The 9659-nt window shown below is 36.2% G+C and overlaps 1 non-coding gene across 1 annotated transcript; it reads left to right on the forward strand.

Moving 5' to 3' along the window:
* The first annotated feature begins 9076 nt into the window (after window positions 1-9076).
* TRNAE-CUC lies at window positions 9077-9148 on the forward strand. Its single transcript has one exon. It is a non-coding gene; the product is annotated as a tRNA-Glu (tRNA).
* Window positions 9149-9659: the final 511 nt, after the last annotated feature.

The following is a 9659-nucleotide window of genomic DNA, read 5'->3' on the forward strand; positions in this document are numbered from 1 at the left end:
TCCCATATAGGTTATTACAGAGTATTGAGTAAAATTCTCTGTGCTATACAGTAGATCCTTTTTAGTTATCTATTTTATATATAGTAGTGTGTAGATATCACTTCCAATCTCTCAATTTATCCCTCCCCCCGCTTATCCCCTGGTAACCATGTTTGTTTTCTACATCTACATCTACATTTCAGTTTTGTAAATAAGTTCATTTGTACTATTTTTTTTTTAGATTCTGCGTAGAAGTGATATCATGCGATATTTGTCTTTCTCTGTCTGACTTATTTCACTCTGTATGACAGTCTCTAGGTCCATCCATGTTGCTGCAAATGGCGTTATTTTGTTTTTATTTTTTATGCCTGAGTAATATTCCATTGTATATATGTACCATGTCTTTCCTATCCATTCCTCTGTTGATATGCATTTAGGTTGCTTCCATGTCTTGGCTATTGTAAATAATGCTGCAATGAACATTGGTGTGCATGCATCTTTTTAAATAATGGTTTCCTCTGGGTATGTGTCCAGGAGTGGGATTGCTGTATCATATGATAGTTTTATATTTAGTTTTTTAAATATAAAACTGTACTGTTCTTCATAATGGTTGTACCAATTTACATTCCCACCAAGAGTGTAGGAGGGTTCCCTTTTCTCCACACTCTCTCCAGCATTTATTGTTTGTAGATTTTTTGATGATGGCCATTCTGACTGGTATGAAGCGATACCTCATTGTAGTTTTGACTTGCATTTCTCTAATAATTAGTGATGTTGAGCATCCTTTCATGTGCTTTTTGGCCCTTTGTAAGTCTTCTTTGGAGGAATGTCTATTTCGATATTCTGCCCATTTTTAATTGGGTTACTTTTTTTGATATTAAGCCGCATGTTCTGTTTGTATATTTTGGAGATTAATCCCTTGTCGGTCACTTGGTTTGCAAATGTTTTCTCCCATTCTGTGGGTTGTCTTTTTGTTTTTTTTTTGTGGTTTCCTTTGCTCTGCAAAATCTTTTAAGTTTAATTAGGTCCCATTTGTTTATTTTTGTTTTTATTTTCATTACTCTAGGAGGTGGATCAACAGAGATATTGCTGAGATTTATGTCAGAGAGGGTTCTGCCTATGTTTTCCTCTAAGAGTTTTATAGTATCTGGCATTACATTTAGGCCTTTAATCCATTTTGAGTTTATTTTTGTGTATAGTGTTAGAGAGTATTCTAATTTCACTCTTTTACACATAGCTATCCAGTTTTCCCAGCACCACTTATCAAAGGGACTGTCTTTTCTCCATTGTATATTCTTGACTCCTTTGTCATAGATAAGTTGACCGTAGGTATATGGGTTTATCTCTGGACTTTCTATCCTCTTCCATTGAATCTATGTTTCTGTTTTTGTGCCAGTACCAAACTGTTCTGATTACTGTAGCTTTGAGACCCCAAATAGCCAAAGCAATCTTGAGACAGAAAAATGGAGCTGGAAGGATCAGGCTCCCTGACTTTAGACTATACTACAAAATTATTTTTAAAATGACATTTTTAATCTGGTTACCAAACACTAATTTACATTTTTCCACTAAGCAGACTCAGTCTTTGAGAAAATTTTTAAACAAGATATAGATATATCTTTCAAATTATTAATGTAGCATATAAAGGGACATAGACCTCTTTCTGTTCAGGATGTTTCCTACATGGAAAGTTAGCAGAATTTCCACAGCTCAACTGTCATTTGGTCTTTTTTAAGAACACTGTTGATGTTTAAACTCTTTTATGGGTGCCAAGATTCACTGTTTAAATATTCAGCTTTAGAACGATTGCCAAAAAATGACACAGTGCTATTTCCCTTCTCTTGAGAGTATGTTTGATTTATAAAATTAACTTGTGTTAAAAGTAAGGCATATTTCTGCCAGGATTTCATTAGACAAGCAGATACTTCACATCAAACTCGTGTAATATTTTTTTCACTTATCAATGCTTCAAATAAAATACTTGCATTTTTCAGTTCATGCTATCCATGAAAAAAACTCCTTTAAAATGGGCCAAAAGAGGGAAATATTTTAATGTCATTTCTATTAAAGTGCAGAAAGCTTGCTTATCAGTCTCCTGGCCTAATTCTTTACACATTCAGAAAGTCTCAGAACTCTGAGAGAGGACTACATTTTCCTTAATATGAGGTCTGAGAAAGATTAGACTTAAATGAATATAATTATCTAAACAAATAAAAAACACTGGTTAATTATTACACTATAATTTCAAGGCTTCTATAAAAATCACATTCCTTCATATTAAAATAACATTTCTATATGTAAATGCGTAGGATTTAATAAGAGCATACTCATAATTATTTTAGCCACTGCTCTAATTAAGATCTGTTCCCTCTCTCACTCAGACATAAGTCATACTCAAAATCTTCTTCCTTGATTGTCTTTATTTTCTTCCCTACTTGGAATGACATGGGCTTTTCATTCATCGATTTATCCTTTCTAAGAACTCAGTGTCACTCGGTGCTTCTGATCTGGCCCTGGTTTTGTTTCAGTTTGTCAGTTCTTATACAGCTTCCATCGAGTACCACCTGTAACTTTGGGGCAAGTTAGTTGAGCTCTCTATCTTTCAATTTACTTATCTATAAAATAGAAGTAAGCAAAGTATGTACTCGTAAGATTATTGTGAGGATTACATAAGCCAAGTGCATAAAGCAGTTAAAATAATATTCAACACACAGCAAGCTTCAAGCCTTTATTATCCTTAGCACAGGCTTTCAATGTTCTTTTCTCCACAAAGTCTATGCCATTTTACACTTCCTTCACCTTGTGAATACTTACTGCATTTCTATGCAGTAGCATATATCTGTTACTTAATTATGAATTAATTTTCCATAGTTGAGTCCTGTTTCATCAAGGCAATTGCAGTCCCCTTGAAGATAGCCCATCTTGTGTAACTTGGTGTTTGCATTCTACAGTGTTTGGATGCACGACACCTTTTTGTTTGTTTGTTTTTGTTTTCGTTTTGTGGTACGCGGGCCTCTCACTATTGTGGCCTCTCCTGTTGCAGAGCACAGGCTCCGGACGTGCAGGCTCAGTGGCCGTGGCTCACGGGCCCAGCTGCTCAGCGGCATGAGGGATCTTCCCGGACCGGGGCACGAACCCATGTCCCCTGCATCGGCAGGCGGACTCTCAACCACTGCGCCACCAAGGAAGCCCTGGGTGCATGACATCTTTGATAGCTTAAAATCATACTTCTACTACTAACAAAAGCAGTAGTATCATAACAAAAATAGCTAGCATCTATTAAACTGTGACTATTGCCACTTTAGTGTTCTACATGCACTGTCTTTTTAAAACCTTATAATATTCTGAAATGGATCCTATTTTCATAGCTATTTTACCAATGAGGGAACTGAGAAAAGGGAACGTGGAGTGACTTTCCCAAGGTCACATAACTACCAGTAAGTGTCATCACTGGTATGCCTATATGGGTTGCCTGGCCTGAAAACACATGGTACTTCTATCTTCCTCACAGTCTCAGAGCTTCTCACTCTTGATTATTGCATGAACTCTTCATTCTTATTTCTGTACTTCTGTCCAGTCAGTTCCACATAGCACCACATGTTCTGTGTTCAGTTTCCTGTAGCACTAGGGAGAAAGGTGGTGATTAGTAATAATTTGAAGCCTGCCTCACTATGGAATCTCTATAGGGTTTTCTTTTTCTGTTCAGTTAAAGGAATATAAATAGACTGGAGTCTGTCAACACCATATAAATCTTTATCTAAATTGGATTCTTTAAATTTGTAATTGCTTTTCATTATATTTGTATAGCAATTGCTTCATTAATATGAATGTCTTGCAGGTTTTATTTTCCAACTTCTTAACAAGAACTTGTCATAGAATAAAATAGTCAATTTCACAGAATATTATCTTGGGGAGACTTTAGAGACCCTCTAGTCTAGTATCTTTATTTTGTCAGTGAGGAAACCAGACCTTTAAGAGGGGTCTTTCCCACATGCCTTAATTAGGCTGACAGATAAGCTGCTGCAATAGAGATTCAAAAGTATAAGAACTATAAAAACATGACTTTTTCCTCTCTCTTTTCTGTGGAAGCCCTTATATGAAAGGCCGAGATCATCCAGGGAATCTCTGCTCCACTTTGTCAGAGAGCCAGGTTTTTGTCCTTTGTTGCTCCAATCTCTCCTACAGTATTTTCATATTCTGCATGATAGAGGCTGAGTCACTGCCTTGACACATCTACCAGGATGTGTCAGGAAAGGGAAAGAGAGTATGTGATGGAAGTGTTCTGCATCTAAAGAGAGTACGTGATGGAAGTGTTCTGCATCTAAAAGCCAAGATCCAAAGGGGCACATGACACATCCACTCGTATTCTGTTGGTGAGTTTAATCACATAGTCACACCTAACTTCAGGTGAGACTACAGAATGCATTCTAGGTCAGCAGCCCTAGAGACAATTTGGGCACTATAGTAACAGGGGAGCTGGACTTTGATGAACACCTGGAGGTCCCACCAGGCCACATAGAATATATAGATGGAAGACTTATACTGCCAAAATCATTTACATTACTTTATGTTGAATAAACATATAATGCTAATGTTTTACAGGGTATTGGTCTAATATTGTTACTTTCTTACTTACATATCGTTGTTGTGCTGGTGCTGTTTCCTACTGAAACTTTTGAGAATAAAAACATTGTGTCTGTCAAAACTGTTCTGTATCTTCAGGACAGTTGATGTTGTAGGGAGACATGTTGTGGTTGACTTTTTTTAATGTAATAAAGATACACACATACAAAGAACATATGCTTATTATATATTCAGAGCTTTTTGAGATGAGGAAGATAATAAAGATATTCAAGGGTTTGTATCTATTAGTAACATAAGACTTTCTGAGTTACGGAGTACAAGAAGAGGCATCCTTATATGTGAAGGTTGCATGAATAATTTCATTCATAACCATGGTGAGGTAGGTTATCCACACTTGGAGTAAGAGCTATTAGGAATCAAAATCAGAAGGCTGCCTTATTTATACTTTTATTATTTTATAGCAGCATTTCTGTATAATGCCTTGATTTTGGAATAAAATCTAATTAGAATTAAACTTAAGAAGTTCAAAGTTAGACAATTATTTGCATTCAGCTTCTATAACTGTAACAGCACAACTGTCTACAGCACAACAGCTGCTATAACAGTCTGCAGCACAACAGCTGTAGACTGTTGTGTTTACAGAATTACATAATGGCAGAGGATAAGATGCAGTTCAATCCATTTGGTTCCTTCCTTCATGTGTATTCATTAGCTGGGACAACATTTTTGTATGTAACTCAGATGGGAGTCTCCAGAATTGTCATTTGGCCCATAAGCCCCACTTTAAACTTTCTAAAATTTACTTATCAAAAATAACTGAGGGCTTCCCTGGTGGTGCAGTGGTTGAGAGTCTGCCTGCCGATGCAGGGGACATGGGTTTGTGCCCCGGTCTGGAAAGATCTCACATGCCGCGGAGCGGCTGGGCCCGTGAGCCATGGCCACTGAGCCTGCACGTCCGGACCCTGTGCTCCACGACGGGAGAGGCCACAACAGTGAGAGGCCTGTGTATCGCAAAAACAAACAAACAAACTGATTTTATTTGTTACAGTATTCAGTATCCATATGGTACATAAACAAAATGGGAATATCAAAGTGTATATCCTAAACAGGGAATTACATATAGCCCTGGGATTGTACATTACTTGTACAGGAAACATATCATTGAAATATAAACAATAGCAGCAATATTGTCATAAAATGGTTGTATATTGTCCATATCATTCATCGATTTTATAAATTAGGAGATCTGGGATGATGAATTCTAATTGAATATCTGTCCAATGAATGTTGACTCTTAAAGATGCATTCACATATGGCTGCCTTGTTCATCAGCAGATATTAACTGTTCATTTTGAGTTATAGAATCTGAGTGATTTGAATTTGAATCCAGGCTTAGTCACTTACAAGATATGTGCGTTTCTTAGTTAAGTTACATAAATTCGCAGGTTCTCAGACTTCCGCTCTAGATAATAGGAAAATAAATTCTTACAGACTTTTAGGAGGCAGTAGAAATTGGTTTAAAAGGCTAAAAAGATGGCTAATACAGCTACAGATGTGTAGTGTGTGCCCCCAAAATGGTAGCCATTTCCAGTCCATCTCTGCTCCCACATTATTATGGGCAAAGACTGAATCTCATTTATCTCCACATCTCAACAATGCCTAGTTAAATGCCTTGTACAATAGACAGATATTTGTTGAATTGACCTGAATCTGAAATAGAGGATAAAAGAAAATACCAGCATAATTCAAGAGAAAACATATCCCTTGGTTTATATTATCTGGACATCTCAGATGAAAAATATATTTTATTTTCCCTTCTGGTCTGAAATACCAGATAATATCCTAAGTCCTCCAATTTAGTTTGTGTGCAAAGACTCAGTCTAAGATGAATGTTTATGGTTTTCCTTTGGAACTAAAGTGTTTTGGCACTTGTTCAATTCACTAGATGTGCTATTAAAACAGCATAACTGATTAAGCAATTTCACTCAGGTGCAGGTTTGCCTAATGTTGCAGACCTCCTGCAATAACCTGGAAAAATAAATAGGGAATTCAGAGGTTACACTGCTTATATAGTCATTAGGAATAAGCTCCATAGTGACTTGAAGTGATTTTCTTAATTGTAATTTCTCCCCTTTTTCTTATACTTGGGTCTTAAATTATAACTGACTACCTTCCTTGGGTACTTCATGACAGGACTCATGCAGACCTCTAAGTATATATAAAGAAGAGAACAGTTGTTAAATCTCTTCCTCACCTAAAATACAAATAAGGAAAACACACAAGAAAATAAAATCAGCTGTGTTCCCCAAAAACCCGTTTTTCTCATACGTTTTTGTAAATTTTTATTTCTATCTTGAAAAAACATTTTCCCTTATTAAAACAGTGTTCATCCTAGAGTTTACATGTCACATAACCTGACAAAACTGTTAAACTGTAATATTACAACATACACTACATAAATTTAGATTATAAATGTGCTCACATTTCTTACCTTCCTAAAAACGTCCACTGGCATTAGTTGTAGGGAGTGCAGTGTTGCTGTCACCCACCCCTCCCACCACTATTTAAGAATCTAGGGCTTAAATAATCCAAACATGAAGGCAGAGTCCTGCTTCTAAAAACCAGCCAGAAAGTTCACTGCTTAATGCTGTTTCTCATGATCACACAGCGAGACTGTATTAATTTGGAACTGCCTAGTCTCTTGGGCATTTTCATAATCTGCAATGAGCCCTTGATGATCCGGGTCAATGCCTAAGCTCAAGGATTAGCTCAGGCATTGCTCAAATCCCAAATTTGGGATTACATTTGCGATTCTCGTAGTTAATCATCTGCAGACACAGTGCTAGGTATGCTGAACTCTAAAGACCCAAGCCTCTCTTGACAGAACATTAGGGTAATGCATTAGCTTGATCACTAGTTTACAGTCTCCTTTCCTCGTGGGATTGTTTTTAAGGGTCTTGGTCAGGATATGGTAGTGACCTACAATGAGTTCCTACCTTTGAAATCCAATTCCTCTTTAGATTTGCATTCCAGAGTTTTCATAGAGTAATAGGATCTTTTGAATCAAAATAAATGTTGTTATACATTTTACCCTGCTAATTGGTACATTTTGTCACATTTTATGTGAATTTGATGTAAGGAATATTTACATAATTAGTATTATTAAGTCTTCAAAGGGATATGAATTTCTCAAATCTTAAAATAATCAAGAATTGGATGATTTCAAAACTGGTAGACAATCGGATTATAGACTACATTTCTTCTATTAAATTATAGTATTTTCACAGGAGCTATAAATAGAAATATTGCCATCTTTTATCAGAATTAGTGAGGAATATCCCCTTCCTTCCTCTTGAGAGTGGGTTGGACTTTGTGACTCATTTCTAATAAACCTAATATGTCAGAAGTGACAGTGTGGGATTTCTGAGCCTAAATCCTAAAAAGCACTGTGGCTACTCCCTTGCTCTCTCTCTTAGATTGTTACTTCTGAGTGGATCCAAGTGCATTGAAGTTGGATTTGGGGAGGGTTCCCACCGTTCCCAGAACCGTGTAGTAGTTCACTGTGCCAAAACTGTTTGTGTAAACAATATGGTTTATGCTGACTACCTGCTTTCCTTCTGGGAAGCTAGAATTTCAGTACATGCTAGGCCAAGGGTGCTTATGTGACCAATCCTTAATAAAATCCCTAGGCAATTAGTCTTTAATGAGCTTCCCTGGTAACAATATTTCACACATTCTGTCACGTTCACGGCTGGAGGAATTAAGCATGTCTCATGTGAGTCACTGGGAGAGGACTTTTAGAAGTTTGAGCCTGTTTTCATGTGGAATTTGCCCCTTGTGCCTTTTCCCTTTACTGATTTTGCTTTGTATCTTTGAACCAAGCTGGCACATCATTTTTATTTATATACTGTCCTATGAAAACAAAGTTGGGATGAAGGAATAAGAAGCAACAGTCACCAAACAGAAACACTGGGAACCTCTATGTATGCACTTTTAGGTGCTAAATACCAAAACTGAGAGATACGCCTTCAGGGTAAATGATATTCGATGAAAGAACGTTTGAGTCACAGTGCCTAAGTCAAAGCTGTGATCTTGGCTAACTCTCCTCTTTTCTTTCCACAATGTCCTTAAGCAAGTGCTTCATCCAATAGAAAGGACTTCATAACTGTAAATTATGAACTAATAATTTTTACTGTTTAGTTATCTGTAAAAACAGTTAATAATAGTACCTACTCTCATAATTTTATTCTGAATATTAACTACAAAATGAATACAAAGTGATTTGAAAATCACTGTTTCTGGAACATCCTGAGAGTTCAGTAAATGTAAATTATTAATTACCATAGAAAATAGGAAAGAAATACAAAAAATTCTTCAAGGTAACAGGGAGACTAAAAGAATGGGGAAAAAATAAAACAACTGAGACATAAAAGATAACAAAAAAAGGCAAAAAGTAAGCTAGTAGGAGTCAGTAGCTCAGAAAAGGAATGAAAAAAAAAGTAGTCATGGGAATTCCCTGGTGGTCCAGTGGTTAGGACTTGGTGCTCTCACTGCCATGGCCCTGGTTCAATCCCAGGTCAGGAAACTAAATCCCACAAGCTGCATGGCATGGCCAAAAGAAAAAAAAAAGTCATATCAGATGGAACAGCAACTACACAAAATAATACAAATGATAGAGAAATAAAGAATCAGCCTGAGGAAACCATCAAAGTACTGAGACAAAGAACAGAGATATTTTTAAAAAATAGATGATAATAAATGTGAAAGATAGGCAAATGGATTCTAACACATGCATAATTATGCTTCTGAAAAAGAAAACAGAAAAATAAAACAATAAAATGTATATTCAAAACGTAATAGATGAAAATTTTCCTGAAATAAAAACTTGAATTTGAAGAGCGAAAAGATACACATAGTAATCAAATATAAGACATATCTTAGTGAAATTGAACTGAACTTCAGGAATAAATAATCCTGTGACTAATCAAATGAGAAACAGAAAAAAAGCAAGAAACATACATTGTTGTTGAACTACTGTTTAAGAAGTTTTAAGGCAAAAAAGAAAAGACTCAATACATTTACACCCATCTAAGTTC

This window comes from Monodon monoceros, unplaced genomic scaffold (assembly GCF_005190385.1).
Source record: "Monodon monoceros isolate NGI ecotype Baffin Bay Population unplaced genomic scaffold, NGI_Narwhal_1 Super_Scaffold_11, whole genome shotgun sequence".
Lineage (NCBI taxonomy): Eukaryota > Metazoa > Chordata > Mammalia > Artiodactyla > Monodontidae > Monodon > Monodon monoceros.